Here is a 26,471-nt window from a genome sequence, read left to right as displayed (position 1 = left end):
GAATAGTTGAAAATGAAAGGGCAACTAATCTTTGGTTAGAATACCACAGTATGAATGGTTGCTATGAAGACTGAATCTCTACATAAGAAAGCAAGCATTAGGGGCGCCTGGGTGGCTCAGTGGGTTAAAGCCTCTGCCTTCAGCTCAGGTCATGATCTCAGGGTCCTGGCAGCAGGCATCGGGCTCTCTGCTCTGCAGGAAGCCTGCTGCTTCCTCCTCTCTCTTTCTGCCTGCCTCTCTGCCTACTTGTGACTTATATCTGTCAAATAAATGAATAAAATCTTAAAAAAAAAAAAAGCAAGCAAGCAAGCACTAAGAGTTTACTATAGAAAGTTCTGTTGGCTCTTCAAGATTCACCCAGCAAATGACTCAGATATTTACCAGACAGCCCGAGGAAAAACTGCATGGTCACTAGATTGCTATGCACTATTTCATCTGGTTGATGGTTCATGCATTCATCAAATACCTGCTATGGGACCAGGAACTATGTTAGGCTGTACGGATAAAATAGTGGGTAAATAGGGGTAAAATAATACAGTAAATAGGGATAAAAAATAGGGATAAAATAAAAGCCTCTTCTTTCATGAAGCTAATGTCTAATGATTCAGACAGTTTAAAAATATTTTGGGGGACCTGACTGGCTCAGTAGGAAGAGCATGAAACTCTTGATTTAGGGTCTGTGGGTTTGAGGCTCACAAGGGGTGCAGGGATCATAAATTAAATAAATAAACTTTTGAAAAGTTTTTTTTTTTTTAACTTTTAAACATTTTTAAAGAGCCAAATTTGTAGGAAAATAAAAATTGCAATAACCGAATAATAACACAGCTAATGACAATCCTCACTTTCCACAGCTCTGATATGCACAAATTTCAGTTAAAACGGTTCTGTGCAAAGCAAGGATTGCCTACAGCATACTACCAGCTGTTTCCGTCCAAAAACAGAAGTTTTTCACTGAAGGTATTGCTTATTCAATCTTACATCTACTCTGATTTGTTTTTTAATGTTTTTCTGTGTATATGCTGTGTGAGCACATCTCTGTTCCTTTTGGTGGTCCCTGCTGATAGTAAGAGTGCTGCCCAGCTTTTCAGAGTCTTGTCAAGACTAGCCCATTTAATCAGTGAAATGCATGAAATAATTTCCTTGTGATTTACTCTCTTTCCTCCCTACCTAAGAAATATATTACATATCAAAAAAAAAGTCAACTTCTAGAAATTTACTGCCTTGTGCCTATGCTTTTTTATTAATATTCTTTTAGCACATACATGCTAATCAATAATTAACCTTTGAGGCCCAAGGGAAACTCTTACACGTTTTTCTTCTTCTATCAACCATCTATTACTTGTACTTTCATTGTATCAACAAATGCCTTTTACTTTATTCAATCATGCATTCAAAGTGAAAGAAATAATTTGTTTGAGTGGTGAACGAGGTATAAAATGGCAACAGAAGTCCTTGTCACTCTTTAAATATATTCTTGTTGTTCTACTCCTTAAAGCTCCTTTTTGGCAATGAGGGTGAGGGCACTATAGAGTAAGTGAATGCCTCCTTCAGAACTAAAGTCTTCATTACCCCAATTTCTAAGAGTATTGACTGTGGGCAGCTCACAGGTGCACCCCTCTCCTGGTATTGCTCTTGACTAAAGGCAAATGCCCTACCGAAGGTATGGTTCCTCCCCAAGAGTTGGTTTATATCCAGTGACTGGTCAACATGGAATACAAAGGCCAAGACCCTTCCCTCAATTTAGGACAACTGGGAGGACCATCTAGGTTAAGAGCTCCCATGATAACCTGGGGTCTGTGTTGTCACCCTTGTCCAATTCTGCTTCCTTCAATTCCTTATTGCCAGTGTTCTCAAACACTTCCCCAAATTCCATGTACACAAATTTCCCATAGAGTGTGTTCTAGAAAATTTGTAGGAGGATACTGTACCCCATTAAAAACAAAGATAACTAACATAAAAATAAATCAATAAGGGGAGGAGTCAAGATGGCAGAGAAGTAGCAGGCTGAGACTACTTCAGCTAGCCGGAGATCAGCTAGATAGCTTATCTAAAGATTGCAAACACCTGAAAATCCATCGGCAGATGGAAGAGAAGAAGAACAGCAATTCTGGAAACAGAAAAACAACCACTTTCTGAAAGGTAGGACCGGCGGAGAAGTGAATCCAAAGCAACGGGAAGATAGACCCCGGGGGGAGGGGCCAGCTCCCGGCAAGCGGCGGAACAACCGCGCACAAAATCAGGACTTTTTAAAGTCTGTTCCAGGGACGCCTGGGTGGCTCAGTTGGTTGGACGACTGCCTTCGGCTCAGGTCATGATCCTGGAGTCCCGGGATCGAGTCCCGCATCGGTCTCCCAGCTCCACGGGGAGTCTGCTTCTCTCTCTGACCTTCTCATAGCTCATGTTCTCTCTCACTGTCTCTCTCTCAAATAAATAAATAAAATATTAAAAAAAAAAAAAAGTCTGTCCCACTGAGGGACATCGCTCCAGAGGCTACCTGGGGTAAAGCCCACACGGGGTCAGCGTGGCCTCAGGTCCCGCAGGGTCACAAAAGGATCGGGGGTGTCTGAGTGTCGCAGAGCTTGCGGGTATTGGAACGGGAAAGCCGGCTACAGAGACAGAGCCGACAGTGAGCTCGCAGCTCAGGGTGACCTTGAACCGGTCGCAGTCTCAGTGAGCTCGGAGCGCGGCCCGAGGTCAGGCACACGGGAGTTACAGGGCGCGGTTCTCTGAAGGCACAAGGAGGAGTGCGGCCCTGGGCTCTCGGCTCCTCCAGGCCGAAGACCAGGAGGCCGCCATTTGTATTCCCGTCCTCCGGAACTCTACGGAAAGCGCTCAGGGAACAAAAGCTCCTGAAAGCAAACCCAAGCGATTACTCACCCCGGCCCCGGGTAAGGGTGGTGTAATTCCGCCTGGGGCAAAGACACTTGAGAATCACTACAACAGGCCCCTCCCCCAGAAGATCAACAAGAAATCCAGCCGAGACCAAGTTCACCTACCAAGGAGTGCGGTTTCAATACCCAGGAGAGCAGCAGAATTCCAGAGGAGGAGAAAGCCAAGCACGGAACTCATGGCTTTTTCCCTGTGATTTTTTTTTAGTCTTGCAGTTAATTTAATTTTTTTCTTTTTCATTTTTTGTTTTTTTTTTTTCTCGCCTTCGGATAAAAATTTTTTTTTAACTGTTACCTTTTTCTTTTTTAAGGATTTTTTACTAGTTTATCTAATATATATATTTTTTATTTTTTATATTTTTCTTAGGTGTTTTCTTTTTTTTAAATTCTTTTCTTTTTTTTTTCTTTTTTTTTTTCTTTCTTCCTTTTTGAACCTCTTTTTATCCCCTTTCTCCCCCCTCACGATTTTGGATCTCTTCTAATTTGGTTAAAGCATATTTTCCTGAGGTTGTTGCCACCCTTTTAGTATTTTACTTGCCCCTTCATATACTCTTATCTGGACAAAATGACAAGACAGAAAAATTCAACACAAAAAAAAGAACAAGAGGCAGTACCGAAGGCTAGGGACCTAATCAATACAGACATTGGTAATATGTCAGATCTAGAGTTCAGAATGACAATTCTCAAGGTTCAAGCCAGGCATGGAAGATATTAGAGAAACCCTCTCGAGAGATATAAAAGCCCTTACTGGAGAAATAAAAGAACTAAAATCTAACCAAGTTGAAATCAAAAAAGCTATTAATGAGGTGCAATAAAAAATGGAGGCTCTCACTGCTAGGATAAATGAGGCAGAAGAAAGAATTAGTGATATAGAAGACCAAATGACAGAGAATAAAGAAGCTGAGCAAAAGAGGGACAAACAGCTACTGGACCACGAGGGGAGAATTCGAGAGATAAGTGACACCATAAGACGAAACAACATTAGAATAATTGGGATTCCAGAAGAAGAAGAAAGAGAGAGGGGAGCAGAAGGTCTACTGGAGAGAATTATTGGGGAGAATTTCCCCAATATGGCAAAGGGAACGAGCATCAAAATTCAGGAGGTTCAGAGAACGCCCCTCAAAATCAATAAGAATAGGCCCACACCCCGTCACCTAATAGTAAAATTTACAAGTCTCAGTGACAAAGAGAAAATCCTGAAAGCAGCCCGGGAAAAGAAGTCTGTAACATACAATGGTAAAACTATTAGATTGGCAGCTGACTTATCCACAGAGACCTGGCAGGCCAGAAAGAGCTGGCATGATATTTTCAGAGCACTAAATGAGAAAAACATGCAGCCCAGAATACTATATCCAGCTAGGCTATCATTGAAAATAGAAGGAGAGATTAAAAGCTTCCAGGACAAACAACAACTGAAAGAATTTGCAAACACCAAACCAGCTCTACAGGAAATCTTGAAAGGGGTCCTCTAAGCAAAGAGAGAGCCTACAAGTGGTAGATCAGAAAGGAACAGAGACCATATACAGTAACAGTCACTTTACAGGCAATACAATGGCCCTCAATTCATATCTCTCAATAATTACCCTGAATGTTCATGGGCTAAATGCCCCTGTCAAAAGACACAGGGTATCAGAATGGATACAAAAACAAAACCCATCTATATGTTGCCTCCAAGAAACTCATTTTAAGCCCGAAGACACCTCCAGATTTAAAGTGAGGGGGTGGAAAAGAATTTACCATGCTAATGGACATCAGAAGAAAGCAGGAGTGGCAATCCTTATATCGGATCAATTAGATTTTAATCCAAAGACTATAATAAGAGATGAGGAAGGACACTATATCATACTCAAAGGGTCTGTCCAACAAGAAGATTTAACAATTTTAAATATCTATGCCCCCAACGTGGGAGCAGCTAACTATATAAACCAATTAATAACAAAATCAAAGAAACACATCAACAATAATACAATAATAGTAGGGGACTTTAACACACCCCTCACTGAAATGGACAGATCATCCAGCAAAAGATCAGCAAGGAAATAAAGGCCTTAAATGACACACTGGACCAGATGGACATCACAGATATATTCAGAACATTTCATCCCAAAGCAACAGAATACACATTCTTCTCTAGTGCACATGGAACATTCTCCAGAATAGATCACATCCTCGGTCCTAAATCAGGACTCAACCGGTATCAAAAGATTGGGATCATTCCCTGCATATTTTCAGACCACAATGCTCTAAAGCTAGAACTCAACCACAAAAGGAAGTTTGAAAAGAACCCAAATACATGGAGACTAAACAGCATCCTTCTAAAGAATGAATGCGTCAACCGGGAAATTAAAGAAGAATTGAAAAAAATCATGGAAACAAATGATAATGAAAATACAACGGTTCAAAATCCGTGGGACACAACAAAGGCAGTTCTGAGAGGAAAATATATAGCGGTACAAGCCTTTCTCAAGAAACAAGAGGGTCTCAGGTACACAACCTAACCCTACACCTAAAGGAGCTGGAGAAAGAACAAGAAAGAAACCCTAAGCCCAGCAGGAGAAGAGAAATCATAAAGATCAGAGCAGAAATCAATGAAATAGAAACCAAAAAAACAATAGAAAAAATCAACGAAAGTAGGAGCTGGTTCTTTGAAAGAATTAATAAAATTGATAAACCCCTGGCCCGACTTATCAAAAAGAAAAGAGAAAGGACCCAAATAAATAAAATCATGAATGAAAGAGGAGAGATCACAACTAACACCAAAGAAATACAAACTATTATAAGAACATACTATGAGCAACTCTACGCCAATAAATTTGACAATCTGGAAGAAATGGATGCATTCCTAGAAACATATAAACTACCACAACTGAACCAGGAAGAAATAGAAAGCCTGAATAGACCCATAACCACTAAGGAGATTGAAACAGTCATTAAAAATCTCCAAACAAACAAAAGCCCAGGGCCAGACGGCTTCCCGGGAGAATTTTACCAAACATTTAAAGAAGAACTAATTCCTATTCTCCTAAAACTGTTCCAAAAAATAGAAATGAAAGGAAAACTTCCAAACTCATTTTATGAGGCCAGCATCACCTTGATCCCAAAACCAGACAAGGATCCCACCAAAAAAGAGAGCTATAGACCAATATCCTTGATGAACACAGATGCGAAAATACTCAACAAAATACTAGCCAATAGGATTCAACAATACATTAAAAAGATTATTCACCACGACCAAGTGGGGTTTATTCCAGGGCTGCAAGGTTGGTTCAACATCTGCAAATCAGTCAATGTGATACAACACATCAATAAAAGAAAAAACAAGAACCATATGGTACTCTCAATAGATGCTGAAAAAGCATTTGACAAAGTACAGCATCCCTTCCTGATCAAAACTCTTCAAAGTGTAGGGATAGAGGGCACATACCTCAATATCATCAAAGCCATCTATGAAAAACCCACCGCAAATATCATTCTCAATGGAGAAAAACTGAAAGCTTTTCCACTAAGGTCAGGAACACGGCAGAGATGTCCATTATCACCACTGCTATTCAACACAGTACTAGAGGTCCTAGCCTCAGCAATCAGACAACAAAAGGAAATTAAAGGCATCCAAATTGGCAAAGAAGAAGTCAAATTATCACTCTTCGCAGATGATATGATAGTATATGTGGAAAACCCAAAAGACTCCACTCCAAAACTGGTAGAACTTATACAGGAATTCAGTAAAGTGTCAGGATATAAAATCAATGCACAGAAATCAGTTGCATTTCTCTACACCAACAGCAAGACAGAAGAAAGGGAAATTAAGGAGTCAATCCCATTTACAATTGCACCCAAAACCATAAGGTACCTAGGAATAAACCTAACCAAAGAGACACAGAATCTATACTCAGAAAACTATAAAGTACTCATGAAAGAAATTGAGGAAGACACAAAGAAATGGAAAAATGTTCCATGCTCCTGGATTGGAAGAATAAATATTGTGAAAATGTCTATGCTACCTAAAGCAATCTACACATTTAATGCAATTCCTATCAAAGTACCATCCATCTTTTTCAAAGAAATGGAACAAATAATTCTAAAATTTATATGGAACCAGAAAAGACCTCGAATAGCCAAAGGGATATTGAAAAAGAAAGCCAACGTTGGTGGCATCACAATTCTGGACTTCAAGCTCTATTACAAAGCTGTCATCATCAAGACAGCATGGTACTGGCACAAAAACAGACACATAGATCAATGGAACAGAATAGAGAGCCCAGAAATAGACCCTCAACTCTACAGTCAACTAATCTTCGACAAAGCAGGAAAGAATGTGCAATGGAAAAAAGACAGCCTCTTCAATAAATGGTGCTGGGAAAATTGGACAGCCACATGCAGAAAAATGAAATTGGACCATTTCCTTACACCACACACAAAAATAGACTCAAAATGGATGAAGGACCTCAATGTGCGAAAGGAATCCATCAAAATCCTTGAGGAGAACACAGGCAGCAACCTCTTCGACCTCAGCCGCAGCAACATCTTTCTAGGAACAACGCCAAAGGCAAGGGAAGCAAGGGAAAAAATGAACTATTGGGATTTCATCAAGATCAAAAACTTTTGCAGAGCAAAGGAAACAGTTAACAAAATCAAAAGACAACTGACATAATGGGAGAAGATATTTGCAAACGACATATCAGATAAAGGACTAGTATCCAGAATCTATAAAGAACTTAGCAAACTCAACACCCAAAGAACAAATAATACAATCAAGAAATGGGCAGAGGACATGAACAGACATTTCTGCAAAGAAGACATCCAGATGGCCAACAGACACATGAAAAACTGCTCCATATCACTTGGCATCAGGGAAATACAAATCAAAACCACAATGCGATATCACCTCACACCAGTCAGAATGGCTAAAATCAACAAGTCAGGAAATGACAGATGCTGGCGAGGATGCGGAGAAAGGGGAACCCTCCTACAGTGTTGGTGGGAATGCAAGCTGGTGCAACCTCTCTGGAAAACAGCATGGAGGTTCCCCAAAATGTTGAAAATAGAACTGCCCTATGACCCAGCAATTGCACTATTGGGTATTTACCCTAAAGATACAAACGTCGTGATCCAAAGGGGCACGTGCACCCGAATGTTTATAGCAGCGATGTCCACAATAGCCAAACTATGGAAAGAACCTAGATGTCCATCAACAGATGAATGGATCAAGAAGATGTGGTATATATACACAATGGAATACTATGCAGCCATCAAAAGAAATGAAATCTTGCCATTTGCGACAAGATGGATGGAACTAGAGCGTATCATGCTTAGCGAAATAAGTCAAGCGGAGAAAGACAACTATCATATGATCTCCCTGATATGAGGAAGTGGTGATGCAACATGGGGGCTTATGTGGGTATGAGAAGAATAAATGAAACAAGATGGGATTGGGAGGGAGACAAACCATAAGTGACTCTTAATCTCACAAAACAAACTGAGGGTTGCTGGGGGGAGGGGGTTTGGGAGAAGGGGGTGGGATTATGGACATTGGGGAGGGTATGTGCTTTGGTGAGTGCTGTGAAGTGTGTAAACCTGGTGATTCACAGACCTGTACCCCTGGGGATAAAAATATATGTTTATAAAAAATAAAAAATTATAAAAAAAAGTTATCATTTACCTAATAAATAAATAAATAAATAAGACTCTGAAATATTTTTATAACCTCACTGATTTTAATGATTCCTATTCAATTGGTGAGGAAATAATATTATTTATATAATAGTACCTTCCACAAAAACTTAGGATAGAACTATTATTCGTTGTTTAAGACTTAAATTTGGGAAATATTCTGAATTCTCTTAATGCTTCTCAGAAAATATATTTTTAGGGATAATATATATATATATTTGAAGATCAGTTTACTTATATGAGAGAGAGAGAGAGTGCAAGTGAAGGGAGGAGCAGAGGGAGAGGGAGAGGGAATCTCAAGCCGACTCCCCACTGATCAGGGAGCACAGCGCGGGGCTCAATCCCACAACCAGAACGGATGCCTAAGTGACTAAGCCCCCCAGATGTGCCAGGGATAAAAGTTTTTATAATTCAAATACATCATTTTGATGAAAAGGGATGGAACTAATCTAAATACAAATAAATATAATGTTAAGATGTGAATCCTTTCAAAACTAACAATGGATGCAATATATTTTCAAATTTTGCATTTCACTGACTAGATGATGGAGATAAACATTTAGCAGCAAAAGATAAGAATTCACCAAGTACATGATTATAACAAACTTAATGTCGACTTTAGCATGAAGGAAGGGACATTTTTGCCTTCTCTTGGGTTTAAGTTTGGCTTGTTGTTACTTTAAGTGTTAATTTCAAACTATAAGGTATATAAGATAGTAAGTGGCTTATCGGAAAGACAGCCATATAATATATTTGCCTAGTATCTACATTAGTGGACCTCATTGGGAGATTCTCTCATCTGTTGAGAATCCCACTTGCTTACTCATGACCTTAAAGTTGAATGTTTAGAAGTGTTAGAGAGGTAGAAATATTTCTCAAGTGTTTCGAGTAAATAAATGGAGCAGGGAATGCATAGAATGTATATGAAATGACTACTATCAGCAAAATCTCAGAAGCATGAGAGGAGAGCCTGTTAAATGGAATTTTCAGCATTAAGACCAAGGTTCCAAGAAATGCCTTCCTGACATTCTGATTCCATTCTGTTAGCACTGGAAGAGGATGATGCCAATAGGGATAAGTTCTTGAATCAGAGAAGAGTATGTATAAAAAGTATAAAAGGGAGTAACTTTGCCACTGCTGTGGCATTAATGTGGGAAAGTGGTTTTAAAACTGCATTTCAGTAGCGAAGGACTTTCTTCAAATGAAATCTCGTATATGAGCCCAAGATGTACAATTGGCAAAAAGAAGACTAACCCTGCTTGCAGTCAGAGGGAGAGGGCTGGGGATTTTAGTGGTGTAGATCCCCCGCACACCCTGAGATACCGCTACAGCACTCCCAGGGCTCTACGGAGCAGAGTGTAAAAACCAACTGGGGTATCAGAAAACTCTCCACTGCGAGCACTTGAGGGAACAGATTATTAAAATTTTGTGTTGCTTCCCAGCATCATTTTCCCATTTCCTCTTCCTAACAGTACCTTGAAATTCTCAGCATGTATTTTGGATGGATTGGACACCATTCTTGACTCTGGAAGTGGTTCCTGTTTGGCTTAAGTCAGACAGAGTATCCCATCTCCAGGCCACACTAATTGATTCAGGGTTGAGTACAGGATCCAACTTGGGTAATCAGAGCTGTGAGAATCAATTCCAAGTGGCTGGTCTTTATTTTTCAGTTGTTTCTGTTTTTAATCTTAAAAGCAAAGTGGACTCTCTTTTGTGCTGGATTTGTACCCAAAAGCACATAACCTCAGAAACTGCTGATTGTTACATTGTGACAGTAATGGAAAAGGCTCCCCCAATGGAGCCAACAATGAAGGAAGTGGCCCGGAGAACTAGAGACAGTGATCCCAGTGAATTCAGATGAGTCAAGAGTTGCCTGAAGCCAGCCTGAATTCTCATTACACGACAGTGAACTTCCTTTATTCTTTTTTTTTAAGATTTTATTTTATTTATTTATTTTTAAAGGTTTTATTTATTTGACAGAGAGAAATCACAAGTAGATGGAGAGGCAGGCAGAGAGAGAGGGGGAAGCAGGCTCCCTGCTGAGCAGAGAGCCCGATGCGGGACTCGATCCCAGGACCCTGAGATCATGACCTGAGCCGAAGGCAGCAGCTTAACCCACTGAGCCACCCAGGCATCCCTAAGATTTTATTTTTGAGTAAACTCTACACCCAACGCGAGACTTGAACCTACAGCCCTGAGATCAAAAGTCACACACTCTGCGGACTGAGTGAACCTAAAGCCCTTCCTTCATTCTTTAAACCAACTTTCTATTGGGTTGTTTTAACAGGAAAACACTGTAACTGCTATCTGCTGTATCTCAGTACCTAGAAGAATACCTAGCACCTAATTCCGGTTTTGCCCCTAACTGACAATTCATTTAACTACCCCAGATCTTACATCCTTTATTTGTAAGACAAAGGGTTGCTCAGATTGTTTCCGGAAAATCCATCTCTGCTCCAATACTATGAGTCTCTCTGTGCCTTTGTGCATATTATTTCTTATATATTTGCTTCTTGGCCAACTTGCAGAGGTTTGAGAGTTAATACATTGATTCAATTTTGTGCAAGTTTAGCCCTGAGGATTTTTCTTTAGCTGTTGGTTAAGGTGGTCCTGTTCCTCCCTCAGCTGACTGCCTGAGTGTGAAATTATAGTGACCCACAGAAGGGAAGCCATACATCGGAGACTAGGAGCATAGAATTCATGGGAGTCAAAGCTGGGTTATTACTATTTCCTTACGAGTTTCCTGAACATCTGTGGAGGGGAATGAGTATAAGTTCTAGATGACTGCAAGAGGAAACTGTATTTTTTGATGGTAATTGCAGGGACACATAGAATTCTTAATCAAAATTTTAGAATGCTGTGAGTTTGTGAGCTGAAGGTATTTAGAAATGGAAAGGAGGGCTTTCTTTTGGAAAGAATGTAATCCACCTATAAAGTCACTCCAACTTAAGGTTAACCCTGTTTGAGGTGTGTCAAAGCACCATTATCTTTGGATCTTCAGCAGATAAGATTGGAGCAGAATCTCTATCCTCTCTTTATAAGCTTCTGTATTCTAGGCTGTTCTCCATCATGTCACATTCTAGAGTAGAGTCAAGAGAAATAGAATGCAATTGAGCCACCGATGCAATTTTAAATTTTCCAACGGCCAGATTAAAAACAAGTAAAAAGAAACAGGTGAAGCTAATTTGAATAATCTATTTTATTTAACCCAATATATCCAAAATACCATCATTTCAACTTGTGCTCAGCATAAAACATTACTCATTGGGGCGCCTGGGTGGCTCAGTGGGTTAAACCTCTGCCTTCGGCTCAGGTCACGATTGAAGGGTGCTGGGATCGAGCCCCGCATCAGGCTCTCTCCTCAGCAGGGAGCTTGCTTCCTCCTTTCTCTCTGCCTGCCTCTCTGCCTCCTTGTGATCTCTCTCTCTGTCCAATAAATAAATAAAATCTTTTTAAAAAAAAGTTACTCATGAGATATTTTGGATTTTTTAGGTACTACGTCTTGGGAACCTGAAATAAGAGCACATTTCCATTCAGACTGTAGCATATCTCTTTCTTTTTTTTTTTTTTTTAAAGTTTTTATTTATTTATTTGACAGACAGAGATCACAAATAGGCAAAGAGGCAGAGAGAGAGGAAGGGAAGCAGACTCCCTGCTGAGCAGAGAGCAGGATGACGCGGGGCTCGATCCCAGGACCCTGGGACTATGACCCCCGCCAAAGGCAGAGGCTTTAACCCACTGAGCCACCCAGGCGCCCCCAGACTGTAGCATATTTCCAGCGTTCAATAGCCACATATACTTGTATGGCTCAACAAACACCCAGAGAATAGTTGTCTCCTCCTGAGTTTTGTTCCATTTTGTCTGGGGTGGGTGGACTTTCCCGTTCAAACGCTATAGTTTAAATCTAAGGAGCTGGCATATCTCTTCTCACAAGGGATAAAAGTTTAATATGGGCCCACCCTGGGGAAGAGGAAGGGAGTGACAGGAAAGAGGAAGAGGCGGCCAGCGTGTGCAAACTTGTCCAAACCCGAAAGCGAGGTCTGTAAGTTTAGGCATAAAACACCACACAATTAGAAGCCACTGGGCATGTTCCTACACGGTAATGACATGACTGAATTCATGTTTTGGGTCTCGCAGCCAGTCTCCGTGGCCTCAGCATCTGCAATGTGTAGTGAGATGATATTTGAAGTATCCACCTATTTTCGCTCCCTGGAGTTCTTTTTCTCTCTCTCATGTAAGCAGAGAGCAGACCCTCTACTCGTTGCCTTGGGGGAGGCATATGGTAAGGTGAGAAACAGAAATGTTCTCTTCGGTTCTTCTGATCCAAAATTGCCTTGGGGCAGTTGGGAGAGCGTGTGACATAGGTCACAGGAAGAGAACGCGGAGGCGCAGGGAAAATGTTTTGAAGGGCAGTCCCATGGACACAGAAAAAGGTGAACCAGAGTGAGAAGACAGGGTTTGAGCTCCGCTTCGTGGAAAACAGGTCCTCTTCACAAGACTACCTAGGGAAGAGGCAATACTCCACAAAAAGAATGTCTGCTTCAAGAAGATGGATGGGCAGGACAGGCAGGTTGGGAAAGATTTCTATGCCCAGGTGTGGCAAGGACGAAGCAGAGCCTGCAGAACAACACTCACCACTGTAGTAGGTGCCTCATGGCGCCTCATTGTGGCGCAGGGACACAATCTCCATTTGTTCCTCCCCCACCAGGTGATATGACACCGCGGAAGACCCCAGACCTCCCAAATGAGTGCGTTTCCATTTCTTACCATCCTGGCAGGCTCAATATGGTTTCAGAACAGTAATTAGACTGGGCTGTGGAAACTGTGTTATCTCTAATGCACACCTGAGTTTGTCGATTGGCATTTAGACTGGCAGGGGTGCTAGGCTGAGGTGACAGAGCCCAGGGAGAAAGCCATCATAAGACAAGCAATGTTGAGTACTGTAGCGTCTCTTCTAGAGAGAGAAGTAGACCGTGTCGGGTTGTGTTCAGGGGGTAGAATTGACAGAGACTGTTGAATGGAGGCAGTGGGCTGAGGAAAGTGAGAAGTCAAGGCATATCACGAGTTTTTGACCTCGGAAAATAGAAAAAGGTTTTGAAAAAAAAAGCTAGGTAATGCTAGGTACTATTCTAAGCTCTTGACAAATAACTCATTTACTCCATATTTTGGTGTAGGTATTATTATTATCATCTCTATTTACATATGATGACCCTGAGTCTTAAGGAGGTCAAGTAGCTTGGAAAGGGCAAAGGGAGGATTTGAACCCAGGGATTCCAGGTTTACTGTGTGGCTCACACACCTCCGCTTCTGTCAGGTAACAGGCTACATGAAACTCAGGAATGGATGAAAACTGACAGGAAACTTACAGGAATACCATAGTTGAGGCAACCTGTATCTCTGTTATCAAGCCCTTGGTACTAAGTAACTTGTGTCCATGCTCTGTGCTTGGCTTTAATCTCTTTATTGGTATAGGTCTTACATGCGGATTTCTTTTCGTAAGTTATTATAACTTCAGGGGCACCTGGGCAGCTCAGTCCTTAAGTGTCTGCCTTCGGCTCCAGTCGCGATCCCAGGGTCCTGGGATCGAGCCCCACATCGGACTCCCTGCTCAGCGGGAAGCCTGATTCTCCCTCTACTGCTCCCTCAGCTTGTATTCCCTCTCTGGCTCTGTCTTGCTCTGTCAAATAAATAAATAAATAAATAAATAAATAAAAAGTTACTATGAACTTCAAATCCAAACACAACGTTCTTGAGTCTGTCTTCCAATAAATTTAACAATGAGCTCATTAAATGGAGAGGCTCCCAGCCGCCTTTCCTTATTCACAAGTAAAAGATGGTGTCTGGGAGGACTGTCTTTACCCACAGGGAGCCTCCTTTGCAGAGCTGATTTTGACCCTGGGGCAGTGTATAAAGATTCCTCTCCTGATTCAGACCTTTAAGACTCAAGATTCCCTGCTGAAATCCTGGGTGCCAACCAGTTCCACAAAAATTTGAATTCTGATTAAAAAGGAAAAAAAAAAAGATTCCATTTAAAGAACCAACTCTCCACCATCACTGGCAGCATGATTAGCAGCACGGGACAAATACTAGCAGGGCAGCCCAATGCTGTATGAAGAGTTTGAGAGGAGGCGAAGGTCAAAGGGAAGAAGGGAAAGTGAGGAAGGTGTTGTAGCTGTGCCATGGGCATAGGGTGAGCTGTAGGGTTTTGTCCTCAAGCCTTGGCAGTAGGGGGACATCTAGGGACAGGGAACCCTTACAATGCCCTATGACTGTAATTGAAGCCCTGTTTGCCCAGTTTCCTTGCCCTGGCTCCCAGTCCTTGCTGGCAGACAGTTTTCCCCAATTTATTATTATTTTTTTAAGATTTATTTATTTGGCAGACAGAGATCACAAGTAGGCAGAGAGGCGGGCAGAAAGAGAGGGGAAAGCAGGCTCCCTGCCGAGCAGAGAGCTCGATGCGGGGTTTGATCCCAGGACCCTGAGATCATCACCTGAGCTGAAGGCAGAGGCTTTAACCCACTGAGCCACGCAGGGGCCCCAATTTTCCCCAATTTAAAAGCTGTTGGCTGTCGTGACCTCTTGCTATATTCCTTTAACTGCCTGGGGTCCCTACTTTTGATCTTCCTGCCTCTGATCTGTTCTACCCACGTTGGTTTCTTTTTGATAAGGCTCTTTGATTCCAAATGAATCGCCGGGTCCTTGTTATCTGAAATCATAGAGACAATAAAACTAATAAAGGCACAAGGTCTAAAGTGGAGATGATGTGGGAAACAAATATTGACAGCAAGGCTATAGGCAAGAAACTTCATTCCTTTATGGCTCAGAATCTCACCTAGAGACAGTAAGGGTATGTTCTCAGTGTGTAACCTGTGCACGGGCCACATCACAGTGTCTATCCGTAGGCAGGATGACATTAACTATTAATATTACTGTTATTCTTATCATTGCTTTGAACCTTTAAATTAGCCTGCGTCTTCCCAGATTCTCCTCAGTATCCTTCACAGATTGACTACTATATGTTATTGACTAATTAGCCATCAGTTCTAGGTAACATAAGAATCATTTCCTATAGGCAGTAAAAACATGAGCAATTAATCATCTCATGCCTCATTTTTGGGAAGGTGTCTCTGTATCTATAATTGGTAACATGGTTGCTTTTCCCATCAGTCTCTACTTCTATACAGTAAATTTAATGACTACTTACATAATTCTTCTAATACTCATGTGGCATCATTGTAATGCCAGCTTTTTATAAATATGCCTCATGTCTCCTCTCACAGACTACTAACTCCATGAGGCCAAAGTGTATCTCTCGGAGTTTTGTGCCCCCCACAGACCCTCCTGTTTTGCACATGGCAGGAATTCAAATAAAATCTGTTAGCCAACTGGTCTTTTCACGTACAGGAGAAAATAAAGCTTCCCTCTCCCTTTCCCAGGGTTCCTAACCTTGTCCAAACGCTGCAGGAAAGTATTTCTGCCTCGACATTCATTCACTGGACCGGCAGCTGGTGAGAACTGTAGTATAGGGATGATGTTAAAATGAGAAGACACTTTTCATCCTCATAGAGCTTATTGTTTATTATACATTCTCTCCTCATACAACTGTTTCCCTATCATAAATTTCTTTCTCTAGAAAATGAATATTGCTTTTAATAAAATTCCACTAAGTGGATATAATGTAGTTCTGATCCATACAAGAAAGCAAAGACTTAAAATGTCTGTTTTACACCATCCTGTTTTGTAGATTATTTCAAAGAACATTGGGTCACAGATCACATTCAGAATCTTCCCATGAGATGTGATCTATTCAAACTACAAAACTCTTCTCTAAGACTCAATAACTCTGTCTCTTGTGTCTGGAGCCGTCTACTATCATGTCTTCTAAAACTATCCCATAACACATATTTTTGATTAAGTTGTGCCAATACACTTCCTCTCACTTTTAAAGTGAAAAGCAAAGGTATTTTAATATTTCAAATAGATTTAATTTTTTCATAACATATACATATAATCTACCTTAAAAATGCCTGAAAGAGCAAAACAGCAGTTACTTGACAATGCGGATGAAAGTCAAGGAATATGAAAACTCCAATACTTGGAATGCATAGGAGATTGTAAACTATTATATTTTCAGGTTGACAGTGATTCAGGAATCTCTTTTTGTCTAGTAAGTTTTCGTTGGGGAAATGCTATAAAAAATACCTTCCTCTGATAGCCATTTGTATGTCTTCTTTGGAGAAGTGTCTGTTCATATCTGCTGCCCATTTTTTGATATGATTATCTGTTTTGTGTGTGTTGAGTTTGAGGAGTTCTTTATAGATCCTGGATATCAACCTTTTGTCTGTACTGTCATTTGCAAATATCTGTCCCATTCCGTGGGCTGACTCGTTGTGTTCTTGACTGTTTCCTTTGCTGTGCAGAAGCTTTTGATTTTGATGAAGTCCCAAAAGTTTATTTTCACTTTTGTTTCCTTTGTCTTTGGACACATATCTTGAAAGAAGTTGCTGTGGCTGATATCGAAGAGATAACTGCCTATATTCTCCTCTAGGATTCTGATGGATTCCTGTCTCACGTTGAGGTCTTTTATCCATTTTGAGTTTATCTTTGTGTACGGTGTAAGAGAATGGTTGAGTTTCATTCTTCTACATATAGCTGTCCAGTTTTCCCAGCAACATTTATTGAAGAGACTGTCTTTTTCCCAATGTATATTTTTTCCTGTTTTGTCAAAGATTATTTGACCATAAAGTTGAGGGTCCATATCTAGGCTCTCTACTCTGTTCCACTGCTCTATGTGTCTGTTTTTATGCCAGTACCATGCTGTCTTGGTGATCACAGCTTTGTAGTAAAGCTTGAAATCAGGTAATGTGATGCCCCCAGTTTTATTTTTGTTTTTCAACATTTCCTTAGTGAATGGCTATCAGACACATGAAAAAATGTTCATCATCACTAGCCATCAGGGAGATTCAAATTAAAACCACATTGAGATATCACCTTACACCAGTTAGAATGGCCAAAATTAGCAAGACAGGAAACAACATGTGTTGGAGGGGATGTGGAGAAAGGGGAACCCTCTTACACTGTTGGTGGGAATGCAACTTGGTGCAGCCACTTTGGAGAACAGTGTAGAGATTCCTCAAGAAATTAAAAATAGAGCTTCCCTATGTCCCTGCCATTGCACTACTGGGTATTTACCCTAAAGATACAGATGTAGTGAAAAGAAGGGCCATCTGTACCCTAATGTTTATAGCAGCAATGGCCACGGTCGCCAAACTGTGGAAAGAACCAAGATGCCCTTCACCGGACGAATAGATAAGGAAGATATGATCCATATACACTGCGGAGTATTCTGCCTCCATCAGAAAGGATGAATACCCAACTTTTGTAGCAACATGGATGGGGCTGGAAGAGATTATGCTGAGTGAAATAAGTCAAGCAGAGAGAGTCAATTATCATAGATATCATTTATTTGTGGAGCATAACAAAAAGCATGGAGGACATGGGGAGATAGAGAGGAGAAGGGAGTTGGGGGAAATTGGAAGGGGAGGTGAACCATGAGAGACTATGGACTCTGAAAAACAATCTGAGGGGTTTGAAGTGGCGGGGGGTGGGGGTGAGGTGGGGGGTGGGAGGTTGGGGGAACCAGGTGGTGGGTGTTAGGGCACGGATTACATGGAGCACTGGGTGTGGTGCAAAAACAACAAATATTGTTATGCTGAAAATAAATAAGTAAATAAATACCTTTCTCCTTTCAAAATATGCTAAATATAAGGGAATCTTCCTTTGATAATTAAAGATTTTACTATGCCTATGAAAATGTAGAGAGTGTAGGAGAGCAAAGAACATTTAATGGTATCAGGTTGTTATTGTTTTCAGTAAATACCTTATGGAAGTTTGCTTTCTTTTAATTATCACCAGTGGAGATATGGAAATAAAGAATGAAAAATGGATATTTCTGTTGGACCGTAGGTGACTGAGATTTTTACAAAATATTCAAACAATATATATATTTTTCTAGTAGATAAGTATTTAACAATTATCTAAATTAGAATCATTTTTCAGGACTATGGGCCTATTAGACATACTTTTTAGTAAAATACATTAAGATCTTTATTAATCACTTTAATTCAGACAACTAATACCTCCATCTTAATAGTCAAATCAGATAAAAAAGACTTGGAAAGAAAAAGATTTTCAGTATGCTTTGAACTCTTATTTTATACACTCTCTTTTTCTCATTAAATCTAGTTTAAAAAAATTCTTCTTAGCTAGTTAAACAGTGAATTACCAATTCTCCAGATAAGAAAAAAGCTATTTGAACTTCTAACGTATCTCCTAATCTTCAAAGCTTTGGGATTTGTTATTTTCAGGTGGCTTTCTGCCAACCTTGTTTTAGATGGAATCTCATTTCTTTTAAAGTGTCTACCACTGGTTTCAAACATAAAAAGAAAAGTGAAAAAACTTGATGATAACGAAAGTCTCAAAATGAAGTCGTGTGTAGTAGTGTTTTTTTTTCCATAAAAAAGTGTTTATTGGGCCACAAAACTGACAGCACCCTGACTGCATCAGGTATGGTCTAATGGAGTGTGTGGGGTACAGCACACCTAGCCAACTTGCAAAACTGGTCATAGGAGAACATGGGTTATGGAGAGATAGTCTCCTTCCCACCCCATAGACATCAAGTGTCAAAAAGTAATCAACTAAGTGAAATAAGCCAGAAGAGAGGGAAAAATACTGGGCAGTATCACCTGTACATGGAATCTTAAAAAACAAAGAAACAAACAACAAAACCAAACTCCTACAGAGAGTAGAAAAGTGGTTGACAGAGCTGGCAGGGTGGGAAAAATACAGAGAGGTTGGTAAAAGGGAACAAACTTTCCTTTCTAAGATAAATAACGTCTGAAGATCTAATATAAAATGTGGTAACTATGGGCGCCTGGGTGGCTCAGTGGTTTAAGCCTCTGCCTTCAGCTCAGGTCATGATCTCAGGGTCCTGGGATCGAGTCCCACATCGGGCTCTCTGCTCAGCGCGGAGCCTGCTTCCCCTCTCTCTCTGCCTGCCTCTCTTCTACTTGTGATCTCTGTCTATCAAATAAATAAATAAAAAAAATCTTTAAAAAAAAAAAAAAGAAGTAAAATGTGGTAACTACAGTTGATAACACTGTATTGCATAACGGAAACTTGCCGAGAGAGTAGAATTAAATATCTCTATCATCTGGTGAGGGATGTGTTAATTAAATAGATGGGGAAATTCTTTCACAATGTATACATACAGGAAACCACAATGATATACATTCTAATATCTTACAATTTTATATGTTAATTATACCTCAATAAAGCCGAAATGTAAAAAAATAAAACCAGTAATTAAGAACTAAAGAATAACACCCATATTCATTTGCAGGGAGATAGATTTTTATAATTAAGGAGGTAAGAGCTAATAACATGGTTTTAGTTAGTACTTTCTATTGTGCAAAAATATCTGAAACACATAAAGAAGAATATAAAGAGTTTTCTTAATAACACAACCCAAAAAGACTATCAATATTATGTTGGGTCTCTTTCCAGATTCTTCTAGGGATGTCTAAACAAATATTCTTTAAAAAGAATCATAATACTAATATTATTTTGAAAACTGCTTTCCTTAATATACTATTGCTCTTCTTCTAAAAATAAAAAGAGCCATATTATTATATGGCCATCTCACATACAGATAATACATAATTTACTTAACTCATTCTTTATTGATTGGTATTTAGATTGTTTCCAGACCTTTGTTCTTATAAACTCTGTGATGAAGAACGCTGTCTATACATCATGCATTTGTGGAATTATTTCAGGATGCATTTCTAGAAGTGGTAATGTTGTATCAAAGGATGAATAATCTGCATTTTGATGCATATTTATAAACTGCATTTCTTTATGTACCATATTATTCCTCATCCATGTTATATGAAAATGTCCATTTCATCATTATTTATTATAACACCTATTATAACTCACTTTCATTTGTTCTATGGAATCAAGTTTTAACTTGATTTTTACTACTAATGAGGTTGAACATATTTTCATGTATTTATTGGCCATTTTAACATTTTTTTGTCTCTCAATTTCCTAATGTGGTATTTTTTTTCTTCCTTCTTTTTACTACTTTACTACTGTAAGAGTTTTTAATGTTTTTCATTCCATTTAGTAGGTGTGTTATCAGATGTTCAGTGATAAGCGTGGGCTGGTGATCTCAATCTGAGAGGTGCAGCCCATGAGAGGTATTTAAAGTTCAGGAACAGAAGAGAGTACCTATGAGGAGAGTTTAGAAAACAAGGAGAAATGGGTCCAGGATAGAATCTGGGGAAAATGTAACACTGGAAAGTTGGGCAAAGGGAGAAAAAGAAAAGGCAAAAACTGTTATTAAGGCAGGAAGAATGCAGAAAGAACGTAGTGTCACAATAAAAAAATGGAGAAAATGGAGAAAGTGGTTGATGACATGTAATTCTGCTGAGAGGCCTAAAAAATGTCCATAGGTTTTGGCTGTGTGAAGACCACCGGTGACCTCAACCAAAGCAGTTCTTTCAAGAAGAAGGCTGGGGTGGTGATGTTGCAGAATTCAACCTGGAGTGGGTTAATAAGTGAACTGGATTGCAAATGGCAGATGCAGCATGCATAAACACTTTTTTCAAGTAGTAAGGTTGTAAGAGTGGAACAGAGAGACTGGGAAGTCGCTGGAGGGAGAGTCTGAGTCAAGTTTGGAGATGTCAGCTCATGTTGAAAGAGATGATCTAGTAGAGGAAAAGCTGAATTGAAGGAGAGTGATGAGAAAGACAAAGGAGGTGATTTTTTTTTAAGGAAGTAAAAGGATTCTAGCAAAAGGATTGACTTTTCTGGCAAAGTCTTGTCCATATCTCTGACCAAGGTCACCAATGTCCTTCAGACCAATTCTCATTATACTAGATACAGTTAACATGATGGCCCAATTATTCCCTTTGCTCCTCAACTTTCGTGATACCTGCCTCTCCTGGTTCTTATTTATCCTGAGTGTATCTTCTAAACTTTTTTGGGGACATCTCTTCCCTGCCCTCCTATTCTTTGTGTATTTCAGGATACCATCTCCGTTTCATATTTCTTCTCATTTAATATCCTCTCCCTAAGTGATTTCTTTTCGTCTTATGGGTGAACTATTATTTATAAGTCAATGGCACATGCATTCAACCTAATTCTAAGTTTGGCAAATAGACTTTATATCCAATCACTTGATGGGTACCTTCACCTGCATATCCCATAGGTACTTAAGGATCCCTATCCGAACTCATCACACTCACTTCACTTTCAGATTTGCTTTCTATCTTCTGTTCTCTAAGTTAATGCCATTGTCAACTACTAGCTGCCATAGCCACATACCTTGGTCATATCCTAATCCTTTCTCTCCCTCTCTACTCACAAATAAGGTTTAACCATATTAAACTGTTGATTTGAGGAGGAAAGGTTTGAAGATAAAGGAGATAAAGGAGAATTGACTTTCTTTTTGAATCAATAAGGTTGTCTACATAGAGAGTGATGAAAAACATGTTTGGGATGTGATGGCTGGGGTACGTGCAGGTTTAATATTGTCAAGGAGACTGAAAAGAGGGCTATGTAGAAAAATATAATAGGGCTGACCATGTTGATATTATGTTGGGACCAATGAATAAAGAGACAGCTTATTGATATTATCCTGACATTAGTAACAAAATAAAAAAAATGCATATTTTCATCTGATAGTCTCTAAAGTTCACTGGAAACTTTGTGAGGATGGATTAGAGATGAAACCAACCAATTGTAGTCTTTGGACTCTGCCTTATTCCACAGTTGTTGTCAATCTTGAAGGCAGAAAGCAAGCTCAGAGGTGGCACCAGGGCTATCTATTGGAAAGGCAAGTAGTTTAATATCTTAGGTATCCGTGAATTTACTTGCCTGAAATATCCCTTCTCTCATGTTTGTTGATGCCCTAACTTTGCCTAAAGGAAAAATGCTTGAATTCAGAGATAAGGTTCATAAATTAGAAAGTGGTTAGCAAGAATTTGAACCTAAAAAAGTTTAATGGTTATTTTTTGAAAATAAACAAAGTCAAAATTTTCCTAAGTTTTAACTTATTAAATTAAGTTAAATGGAGAAGCATTAGCTAACTATATACAAGTCAATGTATATGTTCATGAGAGAGGCAAGAAAAAACAATTACTGTTTGTCATTTTCATTTAACAATGCAATGTGTGGGTTTCCTTTCCAAAAGTTCTCATAAGTACATCAAATTATGAAGAATAGAAAACCACATTAATACTTATCATTCAGGTTTGAGAACAACAATTTGTCAATATTCATGTCCAGTATTTTCTGCATCATAGACACATCACCAAGAACATTTGATGGGTCCCAAGTACTAGCTTTCCTCAAAGAAAATGTTTGCTCCAAACTTTCCAATCAAAAGCTATCAAAAGGATACACACACACAAAAAATCTGTATTTGAAATTATTAAAGTATTTGGTCAAGCTAAGCTTCTCGTCCATACCCAGTACTCAAATATCAGTTCAAAGTTAAAATAAACTGGGAAAATTCAGTTTCAATTGCAAAAAACATGTCTAGTTGCCTACTAGATGTACTTTTTGGTACCCGTTGTTCTCATGTCTATAGAAAACACTGTCTCCCAAATCTTATTTTCATTTTCATTGTCTTGCCTCTACACAAAAATGGCAGCCTGGGTCCAAAGTCACAGTCATGTGTATCTTTTTTTTTTTTTTTAAAGATTTTATTTATTTATTTGTCAGAGAGAGAGCGAGCGAGAGCGAGCACAGGCAGACAGAGTGGAAGGCAGAGTCAGAGGGAGAAGCAGGCTCCCTGCGGAGCAAGGAGCCCAATGTGGGACTTGATCCCAGGACGCCGGATCATGACCTGAGCCGAAGGCAGCTGCTTAACCCACTGAGCCACCCAGGCGTCCCCAGTCATGTGTATCTTGACACAAAATCTCAAAACTGGCAAGTGTGATGAAGAATGAAAAAAGTTAAATAACTGAAGATTTATTGGTGGATAATTTAATAATTATAAGAATGGAAGCGATAAAAATGAGTATGATGAAGTCATTCTTACAATAATGAGCCAGCTATCTACCTCAGTAAGAAAGGCACTGGCACTGTTTTTCAAATTTGCTCTTAAGCTAGCAGCTTTGTTAGGAAGATTAAAAACTTGAGATGGGGTTAGCTATACTTTTCCATGACAATAAGCACCAAAGAACAAAGGGTAATGTACAGCTAGAGTTAAGATGTATTTACCACCCACCCTTATACAGGATATTGAGAATAGAGTGTCTGGAAAGCACTGTGTTCAGTGAGACTCTGGGGGTCTTGAGGTGAGGGAGAGTGAAGCAGACACCCAATCCCATAGGACAGAGCAGAGATTGAGACCTACAGAAGACAAAGGAGAGACCCCCTTCCTAGAAACAGGGCAGCAGATGTAATTCTAGCTTCTAGAGCGAGGATATTACTTATTTATTTTTATTAGGGAAGGGTTTGGCCAAAGGAACAAATTGTGCAATCTAGAGAACCAATAGGACCAACCAAATAGCCAATTAGGCCAAGCTGCCTTTAGATCAGAGGATTCCCAAGGATCTGGGAGGTAGTGTGGTGGGAAACAGAAGCTGGACAGAACAAGCAATTTCTCTTCTGGTCAGGGTCCATGTCAGTGTATTCCTTCATGAGTTCCAGAAAATGTGGCTTTCTTGGACATCTCTCCTGGAACTATGTGTATTACTTGCCACCCCTTCTCCAGTTCTCACGATACATGTCTCTATAGACACATTTATTTAACGAATAGGGAAAAAAATATCTACTTCACAGAACTTCATCATCTCTCCTTGTGTACAGACACACAGCATTAAGTTTGCAAACACATACAGGTCCTGAGTTTTCTACCAGACAATCATGAATGTCCACTTTCCTCAATCACGGTCACTATATTTGGGGGGAGAGAAAGAGGTCTCCTGCTTCTTTGACCTTGTGTGTTGTCTGTGGATGGTTCCTATACTTACACCACCTCCAAGTTCTCAGGTAGCCTTCAATGCCATGGTATGCAGCTTTCCACTCCCCCACAAACCAGATGTGTGGGCTCACTCAACTCTCTAGGCAAGGATTTGACACAGAATATGTTCTTATTCTCGGAGTGAGAAGTACTCATAGAGAAAAGGATAAAGAGGGAAGCCTGCTCAGATCAGCCCCAGCTTCTTTCTGCCCTTGCTGGTCTTTCTCAATGCTCGGGGGAATAGAAACTAAATAAGAAGGTTGGAAACAGTATGAATTCCCTAACATTTTTATAAACAACACTTCAAAGCTTTTTAAAAAAACATTTCATTGTAGGGGTGCCTGGCAGGCTCAGTCAGTTAAGAGTCTGACTCTTGATTTTGGCTCAGATTATGATCTCAGGGTTGTGAGATCGAGCCCCAAGTCAGGTTGCATGCTGGCCGCGGAGCCTGTTGAAGATTCTCTCTCACCTTTTGTCAATCCCCCCCCGCCCCGCCCCAAATTTCATTCTAACACAAAAACAAAAAGAAACTTGTCTTGAAACAACATGAGCTTTGTTCCGACCAATTATTTTCCTTTTCCCAAAGTATAAACTAAGGGATGGCCACAGGTAGTTGTTTGTCAAATGACAATTCAGAAATTGGAGATTAGGCCATTGCATGCAATTATGGTTGAACCTAGAATAACACAGATTTGAACTATGCATGTCCACGTGTATGCAAACTATTTTCAAAAAATACAGTACTGCAAGTGTATCTTCTCTTACTTATGATTTTCTTAATGTTTTCTTTTCTCTAGTTTATTTCAAGAACATTATATATAATACATATAATATACAGAATATACAGTTAACCAATTGTTTATGTTTCCAGTTAGGCTTCTGGTCATCAGTAAGCTATTAGAGTTAAGGTTTAGGGGAGTCAAGAGTTATGAGTGCATGGGGGTTGATGCCCTTAAGCTCTGTATTATTCAGTGGTCAACTGCAGTCATTCCTTTGGGTAACAAGTACTGAAGGCAGTAGTTAAAAAGTTATTAGTGTGGGGACGCCTGGGTGGCTCAGTTGGTTAAGCAGCTGCCTTCGGCTCAGGTCATGATCCCAGCATCCTGGGATCGAGTCCCACATTGGGCTCCTTGCTCGGCAGGGAGCCTGCTTCTCCCTCTGCCTCTGCCTGCCTCTCTGTCTGCCTGTGCTCGCTCGCGCTCTCTCCCTCTGTCTCTGAAAAATAAATAAAATCTTTAAAAAAAAAAAAAGTTATTAGTGTGATAAGGATTATTTTATTCTCCACTGTTAACACTTTAGCTCAAATAATTTAAGGAGGGCGTGAGGCATTGAGGGTAGAAACACAGGCATGTGTTTCAAGCATGGTGTTAGGCAATGTTATTATTATCTTCTATAACTCAAATCCTGTGAAGGAGTTATCCTCCTATTTTATAGGTGAAAATAGATTTGCTGTAATTAACCATCTTATCTAGTATCTCACAGCTCTGTGGAACAGAGCTTGGAAGTCCAATTCCAAAGCTCAAGCTCTATCACATCATGATACTGCTCTAAAAATTCCATTATTTATATACTACTCATCAAAACAGGGACATATCAAAGGAAGCAGACATGGATGGCTCTGGAGGGATCCATGAGCTTCTGGTAACGCAAAATTCGAGTGGTTATGTGATTTCTTGGAAGGACAGTTTAGAATTCTCATTGAATCCCCAAAGGTTAAGCCATAAAATTAGAAAAACCATTGCACTCAATGAATTTAGAAAGTAACAGCCATATTCCCTTTCAGTTCCACCATATGGCATCCCGAGCTCATTCCCAACATACTCAATTTTCTCCAGTGATTAGAACAAGGCTGGAAACCTTAGAAAGAAGAAGAT

The 26,471-nt window shown here is 39.9% G+C and overlaps 1 protein-coding gene across 4 annotated transcripts in view; it reads right to left on the bottom strand.

Moving 5' to 3' along the window:
* Positions 1–26,471, bottom strand: part of HS3ST5 (heparan sulfate-glucosamine 3-sulfotransferase 5) — a 271,581-nt gene that overhangs the window by 175,510 nt on the left and 69,600 nt on the right. The window contains exon 1 of one of the 4 annotated variants that reach the window (XM_082730923.1): positions 7,296–7,332. The exons of the other annotated variants lie outside the window; for them this stretch is intronic. The gene's annotated coding sequence lies outside the window, so the exon portion shown is untranslated. Of the gene's footprint in view, positions 1–7,295; positions 7,333–26,471 lie in introns of those variants that run through there. 4 annotated transcript variants of the gene reach the window in all.

This window comes from Mustela nivalis (genome assembly GCF_964662115.1).
Source record: "Mustela nivalis genome assembly, chromosome: 5".
Lineage (NCBI taxonomy): Eukaryota > Metazoa > Chordata > Mammalia > Carnivora > Mustelidae > Mustela > Mustela nivalis.
The sequence above is the reverse complement of the archived record's forward strand: the minus strand, read 5'-3'. Positions and strand labels throughout refer to the sequence as shown.